Source organism: Quercus suber, unplaced genomic scaffold (assembly GCF_002906115.3).
Source record: "Quercus suber isolate HL8 unplaced genomic scaffold, Cork oak 2.0 scaffold_337, whole genome shotgun sequence".
NCBI classification, from domain to species: domain Eukaryota; kingdom Viridiplantae; phylum Streptophyta; class Magnoliopsida; order Fagales; family Fagaceae; genus Quercus; species Quercus suber.
Genome location: NW_027069789.1, coordinates 167,200 through 185,084, shown reverse-complemented (window position 1 = coordinate 185,084; position 17,885 = coordinate 167,200). Strand labels below are relative to the sequence as shown.

The 17,885-nt window shown below is 35.0% G+C and overlaps 1 pseudogene; it reads left to right on the top strand.

Moving 5' to 3' along the window:
- The first annotated feature begins 565 nt into the window (after nucleotides 1-565).
- On the top strand, nucleotides 566-9,919 carry LOC112016060 (ABC transporter C family member 3-like; annotated as a pseudogene).
- The last annotated feature ends 7,966 nt before the right edge of the window (nucleotides 9,920-17,885 follow it).

The window sequence follows — 17,885 nt, the reverse complement described above, 5'->3', positions numbered from 1 at the left end:
ATTTTTCAACTTAACCCAAATGCACACTTTAAAAAATAAAAATAAAAATATGTTAATTGAGAAAATAGCTAAAAATATAGTTTTAGACAGAGTAGAATGGAGAAGAATATAATTTTGGCACAACTTTTTTAGTTGTCGTTGACTTTTTGTGTTTCCTGTCCTTTTAGTCAATCACACAAACATTGACGTACATGTGGAGAAAAATCAACTTGTAGTTTGCAAGTCATTCTATTGTTACACATTGCATGAATCCATAATGAGTGAGCTAGGGATACCACTTTTGGCACAATTTTATATCACAATTCATCTATAATTAAGATAGATATATTCATTGGATATTGAGGGACCGTTGGGTATTACCATAACACGTATTTTTAAAATATTTTTTTATTAAAAATCTCTTAGACCCATGAATCTTTGAACCATATATGCCCAAGGAAAGCCAGCTTTGATTCCCTCTCTTTCTCAGCCTATCATTTTGGACTATAGTTTTATAAATACCATGAATCTTTAAACTTAACATACGTATAGAATCCATCCAACATCCACAAAAGCTCCACTAAAAATGGAACTTGTTCAATCCTAAAAGCACGGTATGTCAATCTTGTTCTCACACCACTACTCCTCACTCACATACTCAGGTACTGATTTTCTCACAAAACCCATTTTCCTACGTGGGTTTTTCGGTTCTTTGCACTTGGTTTTGTTATCTATGTTGTTTATCTCATGGTTGTACAAGAAATTTAAGGCGGGGCATATTGAAGGTCCAAAAGAGAAGTTTAATAACAAAGGGGGCTTGTACTGTAAACAGACTGTAATTTGTTGTTTTGGTGTTTCTGTGTTTAGTCTAGTGTTATGTTTATTGAATTACTTTTATTGGTATAGAAATGGTTAGTCCGATGCAGGGCTAATGACCCTTTTGGATTTAGCACTCAGAACACTTGCTTGGGGTTCGGTATGTGTATACTTGCGTACTTAGTTGTTCAATTCAGCTAAATCAAAGTACCCGTTTTTATTGACAGTTTGGTGGGGTTTCTACCTCTGTAGTTCTTGTTATTGCCTTGCCATAGACGTTGTTCTTTATAGGAAACATGTTAATTTCCCAGTTCAGTATTCTGTTTCCGATGTTGTCTCGGTTGTCTCAGGTTTCTTCCTCTGTTATGTGGGGTGTTTTGGAAAGAATGAGGATGAAGATACCCTTCTTGAAGAACCTCTTTTGAATGGCAATTCTAGTGGTGAAGCAGAGTCAAGCAAGTCTAAGGGGGTTGATACTGTAACCCCTTTTTCAAGTGCTGGATTTTTTAGCAATCTTACACTCTCTTGGCTGGGTCCTCTAATTGCTCTAGGCAACAAGAAGACTTTAGACCTCGAGTATGTTCCTCAACTTGCTCCCGGTGATAGTGTAGTTGGGGCCTTCCCCGTTTCTAGGAATAAGTTTGAGGCAGAGTGTGGTGCGGTTAATAATGTGACCACATTGAAGCTAGTGAAGGCATTACTCTTCTTTGCATGGAAAGAGATTCTTATTACAGCCCTGTAGGTGATGATCTACACATTGGCTTTCTATGTTGGACCATATCTTATTGACAATTTTGTTCAATACCTTAATGGGCGCCGACAGTACAAGAATGAGGGATATGTGCTGGTTTCAGTGTTTTTTGCTTCAAAACTTGTGGAATGCATCGCACAGAGGCACTGGATCTTTAGATTGCAGCTGGTTGGAATTAGGATCAGATCAGTCTTGGCTACAATGATCTATGATAAACGTATGACTTTTTCATGTCAGACAAAGCAGGGCCACACTAGTGGGGAGATCATCAATCTCATGACAGTTGACGCTGAGAGGATAGGTGACTTTGGCTGGTTTATGCACGATCCGTGGATGGTCCTTGTTCAAGTTGCTGTTGCATTGTTAACTTTATATAAAAATCTTGGGCTTGCTTCAATTGCAGCTTTTGTTGCAACTGTACTTGTTATGTTGGCAAATTATCCATTGGAGAAATTCCAGGAGAAGTTTCAGTACAAGATAATGGAGTCAAAAGACAAAAGGATGAAGCCAACGTCTGAGATTTTAAGGAACATAAGAATTCTAAAGCTTCAAGGATGGGAGATGAAGTTTCTATCTAAAATTGCCAAGCTTAGGGAGACCGAGGCAGGATTGTTGAAAAGGTATGTTTACGCTAATGCTATGACTACATTTGTCTTTTGGGGTGCTCCCATATTTGTGTCTGTGGCTACTTTTGGTGCTTGCATGCTAATGGGAATCCCACATGAGTCGGGGAAGATCTTATCTGCACTTGCAACGTTTAGGATTCTTCAGGAGCCTATATTTAATCTTCCTGACACAGTTTCAATGATAGCACAAACTAAAGTGTCCCTTGATCGAGTTGTTTCATTTCTTCGTCTTGAGGACTTGCAGTTTGACACAATAGAGAAGCTTCCAAGAGGTAGTTCTAATACAGCAATAGAGATTATTGATGGAAATTTCTCTTGGGATTTATCTTCCTCTAATCCTACATTGAAAATATATAAATTTGAAAGTGCAACATGGCATGAGGGTTGCTGTTTGTGGAACTGTTGGTTCAGGCAAGTCAAGTTTGCTTTCTTGTATCCTTGGAGAAATACCCAGGATATCTGGCACTGTTAAGTTGTGTGGGACAAAGGCCTATGTTGCTCAGTCACCATGGATACAAAGTGGTAAGATGGAAGAGAACATATTGTTTGGTAAGGAGATGGAAAGAATGAGGTATGAAAGGGTCCTTGAAGCATGTTCCTTGAAGAAGGATCTGGAAATTCTCTCATTTGGGGATTAGACACTCATAGGTGAGAGAGGAATCAATTTGAGTGGTGGGCAGAAGCAAAGGATTCAAATTGCACGTGCTCTATACCAAAATGCTGATATCTATTTGTTTGATGATCCTTTTAGTCCTGTTGATGCTCATACAGGATCCCACCTCTTCCGGGTAATTTCCTTTCCTACTCTAATGTCATTTTATTCTGATTAAAATGCATTTTTTGCCCCCTTAATTTATTATATAATAAATTGGTGTTCTACAAATTTGAAGATGGTTTCTTGTTGTCAGTAGGGGTACTTGAATATTATTGCACTTTGTTCAGTCTTTGTTTTCTGTAGTTAATACATAGCTCTTTTTGAAATGGATTTACTTGATTCATACATGGCAGGAATGTTTGCTGGGCCTCTTGAGTTCAAAAGTAGTGATTTATGTTACTCATCAAGTAGAGTTCTTACCTGCTGCTGACCTTATCTTGGTGAGCCATTCACATTAAGTTTATTTCGACTTTTTTATTTTTGATCTCAAATTATGAATGGATTGTTCCCCACTTTTCTATCTGTGAAATCAACTATTACATTTGTTGTTAGGTCATGAAAGAAGGAAAAATTACTCAAGCTGGAAAGTACAATGAAATTCTTAATTCCGCAACTGATTTTATGGAACTTGTGGGAGCACATAAGAAAGCTTTGTCTGAACTTGATTCTGCAGAGGCAGGGTCAGTTTCTGAAAGTACAAATATGAGCAAGGATGTTGGAGATATGGATATTACTAATGGGATTGTTGAAAAAAAAGAAAATAAAGATGTTCAAAATGGTAAAACAGATAATGTTATTGGATCAAAGGGACAGATTATCCAAGAATAAGAGAGAGAGAAAGGTAAAGTTGGGTTTTCAGTCTATTGGAAATATATTTCTATGGCATACAAAGGAGCTCTTGTGCCCTGTGTATTGCTGGCACAGGTTCTCTATCAGATCCTTCACATTGGAAGCAATTATTGGATGGCTTGGGCAACTCCAATCTCACAGGATGTGAAACCTGCAGTTTCTAGCTCTACTCTTATAAGTGTTTATGTCGCTTTGGCCATTGGAAGTTCATTTTGCATCCTTGTGAGATCCCTGGTACTTTTTACTGCTGGGTTCAAGACAGCCACTATACTCTTCAATAAGATGCACTTATGCATTTTCCGTGCCCCCATGTCCTTTGATGCCACTCCAAGTGGAAGAATCCTAAACAGAGAAAGTGGGAAATGTTTATGGGTATTTCCATATTGAAAGCTTCAAGAGTCATAGTTTACAATTTTATATAGCTTTTTCCTTTGGTTTAAACAATTCTCCTCTCTCTCTCTCTCTCTCTCCCTCCCTCTCACACACACACACACACACAGAAACATGATTGGTGTAGATATTTTTATTGAATTGGCTGTATGTTTCCTGGCAAGCTTCTAAAGACCAAAGTGCAGTGGACTTCAATATTCCATATCAAGTTGGGGCATTTGCCTTTGCGATGATCCAGCTTCTTGGAATTATTGCAGTAATGTCTCAGGTTGCATGGCAGGTTCATATTGTTTTTATCCCAGTGATTGCAACCTGTATCTGGTATCAGGTATACCCTCTGACTTTGTCACAATGTTGTCTTACATTCTTCCTGAAACCAGGGACGAAGCCAGAACTTTGAGTTAGAGGGGGCGGTTTTACTGTTGGTTGTGTGTGACGGTTTCAACATTTAATTTTGCTACTTAGCTGCTGAGATTTTTTTTTTTTGTGGATAAGAACAAAATTATTTTTGTTTAGAATTTTTTAAAAGGCAAGGTTATTTATTTTGGATAAAATTAGTTAATTTTTAGTTTTATTGATAAATTTTTTTGTTGAGTTATTTTTTTTTAAGGCTTGTATATTTTGTTTTAGATTTTAGATCTATCAATTTTTTTTATGGTCATTAAAATGAGGGAAATGCTAGAGCTACAAGTTTTTTTATAAATTACTGATGTGATAATTAAGTGATTACTGATAAGTAAAAAAATGATGTGAGAAGTGTGCCTGTATGCGAACTAATAAGAATTTGCTACCATAATAGTTTGTAAAAATGTTTTAAAAAAATTTGTGAGTATAGCATTACTCTTAAAAGAATCAATGATATTACTAAAAGGAAACAAAATATAATTTTATAGAACAAAATTGCTAAAATTAGTACACATATATATATATTTATTTTTTTAAATTTAGGGGGGGCAATGGCCCCCCCTAGTCCAAGTGTGGCTCCGTCACTGGTCGGTTACCTACTTACATAACCATGATTTGTTCATTTTTTTTTCAATTAATTAGTTGCCTTTTCTTTTCTCTTTTCTTTTTTCTTTTTTCTTTTTTTCTCGTTATTTTTTAATGGTTGACGTCAAGGAAAGAGAGGGTGGAGAGGGTGAAATAGTGTCTTTTTCTTTGACACAAATAGAACGCAATTTCACTATTGCTTTCACAATGCCCAGAACAAATCAAGTGAGGGTGGTCCTCTATGCCCAGAACAAATCAAGTGAGGGTGGAGAGGGTGAAATAGTGTCTTTTTCTTTGACACAAATAGAACGCAATTTCACTATTGCTTTCACAATGCCCAGAACAAATCAAGTGAGGGTGGTCCTAGGACCACCCTTATCAAAATAAAAATTTATATATGCAAAAAAAAATTATATAAAAAATTATTTTAAATTAATATGTTCTATGACCACCCCGACTTGAAAATATTGTGTATATATACTTTTAAAATATATATTATTTACTAAATTAACCTATTTTGACCACCCAAATAAAAATATTGAACACTTTTACTTGAGACTCATAAGAATTTGAGTTCAATATATATAAGAGTAATGCTACATTCACCACATTTTCAAAATAAATCTTATGTGGTAAGCTGTTACTAATTCTAATTTGAGTTCAATATTGACATGTTTTACCCACTAATAACAAGCTAACAACTTGTTGCACAAGATTTATTATGAAATTGTTGTGGTTACTTTATTATTCTTATATTAGCATTTTCAATTTGCACTTTATCTTTTATTAGTCTATTTTTTTTCTTATTCTTTTTGTTAATACAAAAAATTGTAATATTTCATGTATTTGTATTTTTTTTTTGGCAATATTAATAATATTCAACTTATCTCTTTATTAAATTTTGTATAATTTAAATTTTTTAATAATCATCCTAAAATAATTCTTAGAGCCGCCATTGAGAACAAAAATACTGTTTTGAGGCGATTATTACACTATTCCAAAAATAGCATACCATATACGGTCAAAGAAAAAAAATGCTAGGACGGATTTAGGATTTGGGCTCTCTGAGGTCACTGTTGGTCAAAGTCAAAAAAAAAAAAAAAAAAAAAAAAAGAGAAGAAGAAGAAGCATGGAGTTCGACTTTATTCTAGAAATATATATATAAAAATATTATTTAATTAAATATTAAATACACCTTACCTAACTCTTGCGCATATTGTATTCCTCAACAAAAGCCTTAAAAAATTAAACTTGTAACAACGTGAGACTGACTAAATCTTCACGTCGCTCATGTCGATAGAGTTTCTTGCTAGTTGTTGCAACACGTGCCGACAACTAGCTAGTGATTTTAGGTGCCGAATTCGTTGAATTCTTTGCTAACTAGGAGTCCAAATCGTATCTGGTGTGTTAGGAACTTTTTATGTTCTCTATGCATGTGTTTGTGTTTGTGGCACATAAAAATAAGATCCCATTTGATATAACAACTCAAACACATGTTTTCAATTTTTAAAAAACATTACACGTATTTCTACATATTTTTTCACGCACATATATTTTCACACATGTTTTTAAGTATATATATCAAACACTCCCTAAATCTCTTACTATGTTTTTGAGACTTGAAATAGTTCCATGGTGTCCTTAAGCGAACTTTGTATCCTATCTATTTTATTTTACTCTTTTTTCGTCATCCATGACCTAAGGCTACGGCTAATACCCATGTAGTATCTTTGTGTTTGTGGCACAGGAAAATAACAAGTCTCTTGCTATGTTTTTGAGACTTGAAATAGTTCCTTGGTTTTCTTAGAGCCACCTTTAATTTGTATCCTATCTATTTTATTTTACTGTTTTTTCGTCATCCATGACCTAATAAGGTTATGGCTAAACCATGTAGTATCTTTGAAAAATGCTAGGAATCTAACTTATTGTACAATTTTTGCTAAAACTTGGCCATACGATGAATTGTGAGCAATGGAGAAAAAGTAATGTATCCATATGGGTCTTCATTTTCATCACTCATAACTCACCATGTAACAATAAATTGTGTTCCTAGCATTGCTAGTATCTTTTCTTTCCTTATTATTTTTTGATTTAGCTATACATTTAGTTCTCAACATTTTACCCCATGTTTAAATTGATGTTCATTATTTGAACGATAAACTTGGTTGTAGTCTAAGATTACAACTCCACTCAATATTTTTTTTTATTGGATGTAAATTTTGACAAATTTACCATTGGTTTACATTTTATTCTAATATCCTTCATACTTGTAAAATTTCTAGATACCAATAACTATATCATTAATTAAATATTTAAATTTCAGGTTTTTGTAGTATAAAATTATGCATAAAAAATAAGTTTATGGATTGAATATTAGTAGATAACATCTGATTAACATTAAAATTGACATGTATGTTAAGAACATGCAATTTAACAATTAAATTTTCAAAATATATAACCATGCTAATTTTTTGAGTAGGATTGTAGCCTTAAGCTGGGTTTGGATACAAATTATTTCGTGCGTGACTGCGTTTTCCTCTCTCTTTTCTTTTTTTTTTTTTTTTTTTTTTTTTTTTTTTTTTTAAATTTAGGGGGGGCAATGGCCCCCCCTAGTCCAAGTGTGGCTCCGTCACTGCCTGAAACTATATAACTCTATACTTATCATACCACCTTCTTTACATTTTGGGCTGTGCACATGCTACATGCTCCCCTAGATTTTTTTAAATGCTTTTTCTTAAGAAAGATTTTTGTCAAGTTGCTAGGTGTATGGAGTGTTTTTTCATAAGATTTTCCAATGTATTATAGTCATTCTTATGCGGAGAGAAGTGTTGTAACAAATATATTATTATGCAGTAATATTACATGCCTTCAGCACGAGAACTAATAAGATTGGTTGGCGTGTGCAAATCTCCTGTGATACAACATTTCGCTGAAACAAATTCAGGCTCAACAACAATTAGGAGCTTTGATGAAGAGTCACGATTTAGGGACATAAATTTGAAACTCACAGATGCATATTCTCGGCCAAAGTTCAATGTTGTTGGTGCAAGGGAATGGTTGTGCTTCCGCTTGGATATGATGTCTTCCATCACATTTTTCTTGATATTTATTCCAGAGGGAGTCATTGATCCAGGTAAGTAATTCCCATCTGGTGTACTAACAATGCTCCTTTTGCTGTTTGTTTAATTTGGTAAAGGAGTTCGAGTAATACCTTTCTAATTGTCCCTTCTTCTTTTTTTTTTCTTTTTTTTTTTTTTTAAATTCTGGTTTCCTTTTTCCTAAAGGCATTGCGGGCTTGTCTGTGACATATGGACTTAATTTAAACATAGCCTGGTTAATATGGGTTCTTTGCCAAATGGAGAACAAAATTATATCAGTAGAGAGAATACTTCAATACACTTGTATCCCAAGTGAACCTCCTCTTGAGATAGAAGAAAACCGGCCAGATCATTCTTGGCCACCAAATGGAGAAGTGGATATTTGTGATCTGCAGGTAGTTTTGGTCCATTACTATTTATTACCAACCAACCGTAATCTTGTTAATAAGGTCGTTCATGACTAAGATTTTTTTGTGTTCTACATTAATTAATGATAAGGGGTGTAATGTAGGTAAGGTATGCCCCACATATGCCACTTGTTTTGCGAGGTCTCACATGTACTTTTCCTGGTGGAATGAAATCTGGCATTGTAGGCAGTGGTAAATCAACTCTCATTCAAGCACTTTTCCGGATTGTTGAAGCTGCCGCTGGTCAGATAATTATAGATGGAATCAACATCTCCTTGATTGGACTGCATGATTTGTGATCTAGACTAAGCATTATCCCTCAGGAACCAACAATGTTTGAAGGGAATATAAGAAGCAACCTGGATCCACTCGATGAGCATACAGATGGACAAATTTCGAGGTGGGTTGATTTCTTCTTGGGTTATTAAAAGAATTTTCTCTTTGCTAAATTTGTTTGTAAAGTGGCCATGCAATGCCTTTATGATTTGCGGTCAATGGGTGGCATTTGCTTTTATTTTTATTTTCTGATTTATTCATTGCCCTAAATTTTTCCCCTTGAATTGTTTTAGGCTTTGGATAAGTGTAAACTTGGAGATAAAGTTAGGGAGAAAGAAGGAAAACTAGATTCCACAGGTTTGTCATTTCAGCTTCTTATGTGGAATATTATTAAACTATGTAATGGAAACATATTACTTATATTCTTAGGGATGCTGCAGTTAGTGAGAACGGAGAGAATTGGAGTGGGGGTCAGGGGCAGCTGGTCTGCCTTAGCCGTGTGCTGCTCAAGAAAGTAAGGTATTGGTGCTTGATGAAGTTACTGCATCTGTTGATACTGCTACGGATAATCTGATTCAGCAAACCCTCAGTCAACATTTTTCCAACTGTACAATCATTACCATTGCACATCGAATAACTTCCGTTCTTCATAGTGACATGGTTCTGCTACTAAATAATGGTTAGTTTGACCATATGACTTTCTCCTACTTCTAATGTTGTTTCTTGGTTTATATGATTTCATTGTAATCCTATGGCTTAGCAAATTTCTCTGAATCCTGATGCAGGGCTTATAGAGGAATATGATTCTCCAAATAGATTGCTAGAAAACAAGTCATCGTCTTTTGCTCAAGTTGTAGCAGAGTACACGGTAAGTTCAAATTCTAGTTTTGGGTAAGTTAAGCGACTAAAGCTGTTTTGGACTTATTTGGACCGTGCTGAACGATATTGATGAGATTTTGTTGATCTGGCTAGTGGTTTCTGTGTGTTGTAGGCAAATTGTACGAACAAATGGTGTACACTACTAAATATCAGATAATAAAAAATAGTGACAGTGTAGGTTGTAACTTTTTTGTTTGAAGTAAGCTACATGCTGGACTTGATTGACGGCATTTTATTCCTCCATACAGTTTTCAAGTGTATACGAAATGCATCTGTTTAAGGCTATGCTGTCAAATGGTAGGTTAAACGTAAGAGTTGTGCACTTTTAAGCAAAGGTTTAAGGTGCCTAAAGCCCAATCTCAAACACTTGGACAATCCTCTTCCTTTCTAATGTTGTCAAGAAAGAAAATTGAGGACTTTGTGTCTATAAATGATAGAATGGAAAGCAAGCTCAATGGCTGGAGGAGCAAATATTTGTCTAACGCAGTTGCTTTATAATGAGCTTGACAAGGTTACTTTGATAAGATCAATTGTTCAAACAATCCCTTCATACACAATTTCAACCTTCCAGCTACCAATCTTGCTCTATAATAGGCTTGACAAGGTTACCAGGATGTTTTGATGGAATTCTGTTAAATCAGAAAGATTCCAACTTGCTTTGAACTTGTGGGAATCTGTATGACCCCCAGTACAATGTGGGCATTTAGGACTCAATAAGTTTGCTGAGATACATAGAGCATTTCTGTCCAAACTACCACGCCAAATGATCAATGCCATTGTCAAAAGCTTCTTTGAGGCAAACACTCCCGCAGAAATGTTGTCAATTTGGAAGGGAATTTTAGGTGCCAGGGAACCATTTGAAGAGGAGAATGATTTGTAATTGCAGATGTGAAGAAAGTGAATTTGTGGAAGGATCCATGGATCCTGTGGAATAAGGATTTTAAACCAAAAGCTAGTAGCCAATGACACCTCCTACCCTATGCTAGTTTCAAAGCTAACATTGTTACATTGCCAAACAACAAAGGTTGGGATAAATGGTGGCTAGAAAGCATATTCAGTCAACAACCTGTAGATATATTTGCTGTATCCGTATCTCCACAACCGCAATTCTGTTTACTTGGGCATCAACTCTACCACTTCGTTGATCAATCTTTACAAATAGGTCAAGACATGGATGTCATTGCTCTTTATGCTACAAACGAACCTCTTTGTTCCTGAATTTATGAGAGCAGTGGCACCAATTTGGCTTTCCTGCAGAGTGTCAAGAGCTTCTATTATGCTTTGGTCTCCATACGCGTGAACAACATTGTTGATGTGGGCCGGGTGACTTGTATTGCCAAGCCCAAGTCAACACAAGTTTACCAAATATTTGGGGCATGTTTGGTAAGCTGTAATAGGCACTGTAATGTAATAGTTATTCATATGGTTTAGTTATTGTTTAATTTGATTATGTTTTTATTACAATGAATAGTCATTTCTTATGAATAGCTATTCTTCAAAATTAGGAATAACTATTTATCTTTAAAAGGTTGTATTAGCTATTCCTTAGTAAGTGTAATAATTTTGAAACTTAATATATTTCCAAATAAACAAGCTTTCCATATATATCTAACAATTATAAAAATAAAAAATCTTAAAAAATAACACATATTTCTCTTAAATTTAAAAATAACAATTTTTAAGAAGATATAATGGTATGAATAAGATATTTTCTAAAATAAATGTTAAGTTTTATTTTAAAGTTATAACTCACAACAAAACTAATGAATATGTTTAATTATTACATTACAATACACTTTATTACTAGTAATAAAGATTACAATTCATGTCGTAATCTCCATTCAGTGTACCAAACGTACCCTTGTTGTATTAGAAATCCAAGGTTGCCGAGCTAACATATATCCCTATATATATGTTATTAGTTACGACAATAAGAGAACCTGAATAACCTAGTAGGCTACAGCCGCATAAGAAAATAGAGAATTAGAGAGGCAATCAGCTTCTATTCTTATTATTTATGTGAGAGAGTGCTAGGATGTAATTGAGATTTGGGTTTCTTGAGAGTGTTCCTATGCATTATTGTATCTCTCTATTTTTATAGTGAAATTTCTCCGACGTTGCCGTGGAGGTAGGTAATTTACCGAACCGCGTAAATTCTTGTATTATTTGTGTGTGCTTGTTATTTAATTTCGGCTTGCTTATTGTTATTGATTTGAGTCCTAGGGTGCTATTTGCACAACAAACATCCCCTTCATTCTCAAACATGGATTAAAAAAAATATATATACAAAAGATGGGATAATATGCAAAACGGGTCATTGAAAAAGAAGAGAAAAATAATGTTCAAAAAGAATAGAAAAAAGAAAGGAAAATACTTCAAATATCTATATTTACTTATTAATTTTTAGTTTATTTAAATGAATTATTTTTAGTTTGATATACAAGAACTCTGATAAATTCTTGTTTGCAATGCTAACAAACCACTACAATCTCACTTCATTGAAAAAGCAACTAGATGATTGCTTTCTGCCACAAAGGCAATCAATTATTTATGCAAAGTATTAATAGATTTTCAAGAATTTACTTACAATTTTACTTCATCTAAACTCATCCAAATATCTATTATCTCCCAAATGTCTTGATCATATGATGCTGTACAATATGTTAAAACAAAAAGGTTTGCAATTTGTATTGCAGCTAAATCAATATTGGCTTCACAGATTGCAAGAAAAATTTACAAACCAAATTTGTGTTCAAATACATAAATGTGTAATAAAAACCAATGATGTTTGGATCTTTCTATGATGGCCATAGCATGCATAAAATGTTTTGAAAAGAATCAATAGAACATGAAAGAGTGTTTGTCTAAGGCTGCGTTTGGTTCGCGTAAAACGTTTTTCGGAAAATACATATTTTCCGGAAATGCTATTTTCCGGAAAAGGAAAATGTATTGAGGTTGTTTGGCTGTCTCGGAAATCGATTTACGGAAAATCAATTCCAGTGTTTGGTTCGGTCAAACATTTTACGGAAAATTCTTTTTGTTTTACGGAAAATCAATTTTTATGTTTGGTTCAGGTAAACATTTTACGGAAAATGAAATCCATTTTTTCCGAAAAATCAATTTTCATGTTTGGTTTGTGAATTAATTTTACAGAAAATATAAAATGCCTTACAAATTTCAACTCCTGTATTATCTAGACAAACCTGTAATAATTAGAAACTAATCATCCACTTCAACATACACCTGCATTGCGTATACATATCTGTAACAGTACAAAAATAATCATCCACTTCAACATCAAAAATAATCATTTAAATATACCGATAATATTAATATAAAAATAGCCACATTCATCGTTCACCATTGTCATTACACCTCCATGGTGTACAAAAATGATACCTATTCGTGGTATCTGAATAGTACAAATACATAATTTCAGCAACTGTATTGTCCCAATAATACAAAGTACTATATATATAATACAGGCCCTCTCTGACCAATGAGATGATGTCATCTATGCAAATGTATGTGTGAGCTTCTTAATTAGTACAAGAAATAAAAAATAAAAATTACCAGATAATGTCACATTTGCATAAATAACAACATTTTATTGTTAGGAAGTCGGGGACCACATCAACAGTCCCCTAATGGACCTAATAATTTCTCATTAGAAAGGAGAATATGAAGGCAGAGAGATCGATCAGCCAAACCATTTAAGAGAAAGAGAGAAATGGGTTTGAAGTCTGGCAGTCTTGATGTTCAGTTTGGTTTTGTTTGGGCTGTTGGGTATTGGACTTTTTTCATTTTTTGTACCCAAGAAAGTAGGGAAGGGCCAAGTTAATTGTGTCAAATTAGAGAGATGCTACGTCTATAACAATTTTACAACAATTTTACAATAAATCACAACTGGTTAGTTGTTATTGGTTCAAATTTGAAACTAACACTAAGATTACTTTTTTGCCCCACAATAACAACCAGTAACAACTTGCCACTTAGAATTTGTTGTAAAAATATTATAGACATATCATTTCTCGTCAAATTAAGAGGGCCAAGTTACTGTTAGAAATTTTCTCAAAAACAAAAAATTGTCACGGTTAGAAATTGGCAGCAAAACTAACCTCAAGAGAAGGTTGCCACCATCATTTTGATTTAGGTCAAGAGAAAGTCTAAAAACACACAAAATAAATAAATAAATAAATGACAACTACTAATGTGGCAGATTATTAATTGCAAATAAGAAAAATTAAATTAGTAGTGAGTTTAGATAAGAATCAATAAAAATTTATCCACTCAATTGATATAAAAAAATGTTGTCAAATTTTTTGTATGTAGCATTACTCTTTAGACCAATCTTTGAATCGAGGCTAAGCTCACAATGAAGACTTGACATTGAAACTTATTTTAAATCATTCTATTCTTTGTTGGGAAAGAAAGTTGCACAATGATTTTTGTACTTGTACTTCATGATGGAAGACTTTAGGTTATTTCGAACCATCTAGCTGATCTCTTGAGAGCTTGCTTAGCAATGCTTTTAACTTGTCAAAAGTTTTGTAATTTAATTGATTGACACTTCTTAGTATTTTTAGTGGAGATATGCAAGGTTTGAATCCCCCACCCCAACTATATATATATATATATATACTTGAAAAAAATATTCTTCTAGTTGCGTTTTTACAAAATATGCTATAATATGAATTCTCTAGGTTTTGCATAACCATTTTTTGCAAAAATAATTGAAATAATGCAGCACTAAGCCTTTTTAGATAAACATCACGAAATTATAGAATTTTTTAATACTATAATTTCTACGTAGAAGGTACTAATTTTTAGCGTTCTGTTTCATGAATAGATACTATATTTTATCTGTACGCAACAAGTCAGGGAGCTAGCTAAATAACTTGTATATGATCTGTTTTTCCCTGTACACTTAGGCTGTGTTTGTTTTGACTTCAAACTACTTCCGGAAATCAATTTCCGTAAAATTTGGTGTTTTGGCTGCTTAGGAAAATTGGGTCAACGGAAAATAATTTCCCCTTTGACCGAAAATAACCCCTCCCCAGGCGGAAATGCATTTCACCTTTTATTTTCCCTTAAACCAATTTCTGGAAAAAACTCTCTCAACTCTCCAAGCTCTCTCACATAGCAACTCTCTCTCACACAGCAACACAACTCTCCAAGCTCTCTCACACAGCTCACACAGCAACTCTCCAAGCTCTCTCACACGCACTCAGCAGTACTCCGATCCGGTCCAGACCAAAGCTCCAAGCTCTGATCCGCTCCAAGCTCAGTAGCAAGTCTCCGATCCGGTCCAGACCTCCGCTCCAAGCTCCGATCCGCTCCAAGCTCCAAGCTCCAAGTTCAGCAGCAAGTCTTCGTTCCGGTCCAGACCTCCGCTTCAAGCTCCGATCCGCTCCAAGCTCCAAGCTCCAAGCTTAGCAGCAAGTCTCCGTTCCGGTCCAGACCTCCGCTCCAAGCTCCGATCCGCTCCAAGCTCCAAGCTCCAAGCTCCGGTCCAGACCGACGACCTCCAAGCTCAACCTCCAAGCTCCGATCCCCACACCGACGACCTCCAACCTCCAAGCTCCGATCCACACACCGAGCTCCACCATCTCCCTCACGCAGCCGATCATCTCCACGCACAATGAGTTTTCCTTTTCCCTTTCTCAATCCGATCCAAAAATTTCTCAGTCCGATCCACCCTCATTTCTCATCCAATCAACCCTCTCATCACTTCATTTCTCAACCCAATCCACACACCAAAAATACAAAAACTGAAAGGGCCGACCCATCCTCAAACCCATAAACAATCCAACTGAAAATCATCAGTCCCTCGCAAACAACCCAATCTTTATTATTATTATTATTATTATTATATTTTTTTTTAGGTTATGGCTGAAATTTCCTCAGTTTTATTTGGTTGATAATGAGTATTGGGTGTAGCTGATGTTAAGTGGGTTGCATAAATTGATGTGGATACTGTTGGTTTGGGTATAAATTTGATGTAAAAATAGTTGCTATGGTGGGAGTTGGTTATTGGGCACAAATTTGATGTGGCTATTGTTGTTCTGTGAGTTGTGAAATTTGTTGCGGCTATTGTTGTTCTGTGTTTTTTCTTTTTTTGGGAAACCCTTGTTCAGTGTTTTCTATAATAACAATGCAATGTGATTTGTTCATAGGTGTAAATATTGACTGTGATGGTATTATATTGTGTACGTTGTTGATGATACAATTATACAGAAATATATGTGCATAAAAATTTTGGTACTCGTTATCAATGCGGTTTGGATATTTTCTGTTTGTGACTGTTTTTATTTACGGTGTAATCAATAGCATGCTTGTGTACATACCTCTTAGACCACAGTGTTTGTGATTTTTTAGATGAAGAAAAAAACCAAAGCCGCAATTCTTGCTTCAGTTGCATCTGTCCTTCTTGTGGGTGCTGCATTGTTAAGGAAATTGCAGCGTAGAGTAAACGACTGCCTAGGGCCCTTTTGTTAATCATGCAGCCGAGAGAGAGGAATACATAAATAGTATTCTGCATGGAAGTGAGACATATTGTGTGAATCAAATTAGGATGAAGCCTATAGCTTTTCACCACTTATGTCACATCCTCACTGAGGGGGAGCATGTACGCCCGACTATTCACATGCCTGTTACGGAGCAAGTGTTTATTTTCTTACACATTATTGGTCATAATGTGAGGTTTCTGTAATGGGTAGTCGGATTTATAGATCAACTGAGACTGTTCATAGATACTTTAAGTCGTCCTTAGGGGGTCCTAAAATTATATAGAACTCTAATAAGACTGCGTAGCGAAGATACACCCCAAGAGATAAGGAATAGCAGAAGGTTCTACCCATATTTTAAGTAAATATTGCGACTTGTGTATTTTTGTAAATTATGAAGATTTATGTAATTCTAAACCATTATGTCTGTCAAAAATTAGGATTGTGTTGGAGCAATAGATGGTACACATGTTCGTGCATCTGTGCCACTTGAAATACAAGGAAGATTTCGTGGTCGCAAAGATGGAACCACGCAAAATGTGTTAGCTCCATTAGTTTTGACTTAAAGTTTACTTATGTATTGGCTGGATGGGAAGGCAGTGCACATGATTCACGTGTGTTAAATGATGCATTTGTTAGGCCAGAGGGATTTTCAATTCCCAACGGTATTATACGTTTACTTCACCTTTTTGGTTTATTAGTTTAATAAATATTGTGCGTTTTCTTAAGCATAGTAGTGATTTGGTTTTATTTTTTAATATATGTAGGTAAATATTATCTTGGTGATGCTGGGTATGGTAATAAAAATGGGATATTGTCACCTTATCGAAGTGTGCGATATCACTTAAAAGAGTTTAGTGATCATCCTCCTGAGAATGAGAAAGAATTGTTCAACCTGCGACACTCTTCATTGAGAACTACCATTGAGCGAGGGTTTGGAGTGTTGAAGAAACGTTTTCGAGTGTTGGATGCAGAACCTTTTGGTCTTTTGAAACCCAAGTGAAAGTAGTGTTAGCATGTTGTGTGGTTCATAATCACATTATGGGGGTTGAACCACATGACCATATTATGGAAGCTGCAATGAACGAAGTAGAGTCTAGTGACCCCCAACAAGAAACACAATCACGTCGAGAGTCCATTGAAGAAGTAGATTGTGGAATGCTAAGAGAGATGAGATATGTCAAGCTATGTGGTCTGATTATATCAGGAGTGGAGAGTAGTACTTTATTTAGATTTCTATGATTGTAATATGTATTTTTTTTTTTTTATAAAGACAATGTATTTACTATAGACTTTTGGTGGTGTAATGGAAAAGTATTTTTAGCATTACATTGTTATTTGATGGTATTACATTGTCATTTTGAGTGTTAGCATGTTTCATTTTGTTGTGCAAATTTATAAGTATGGTTGTATGTGTGTTTGATTTGTTGTTCATATTCCGAGCGTAATTACTAAATGCTACTCTCATTTTTAAATGCTACTCTAACTATACAATTTTCATATGTAGTAATGTCAAAGGGCAAAGAGAAGGTAACCAGCAATAAGCAATTCAGGTGGCTGCCTCCCATGCATGAAATGATGCTGAGGATACTTGCACAAGAGGCTCAAAGGGCAACAAGCCCTCTAGCACCTTCAGGGCAGCTCCTTTGCTCTTGTAGCAAAG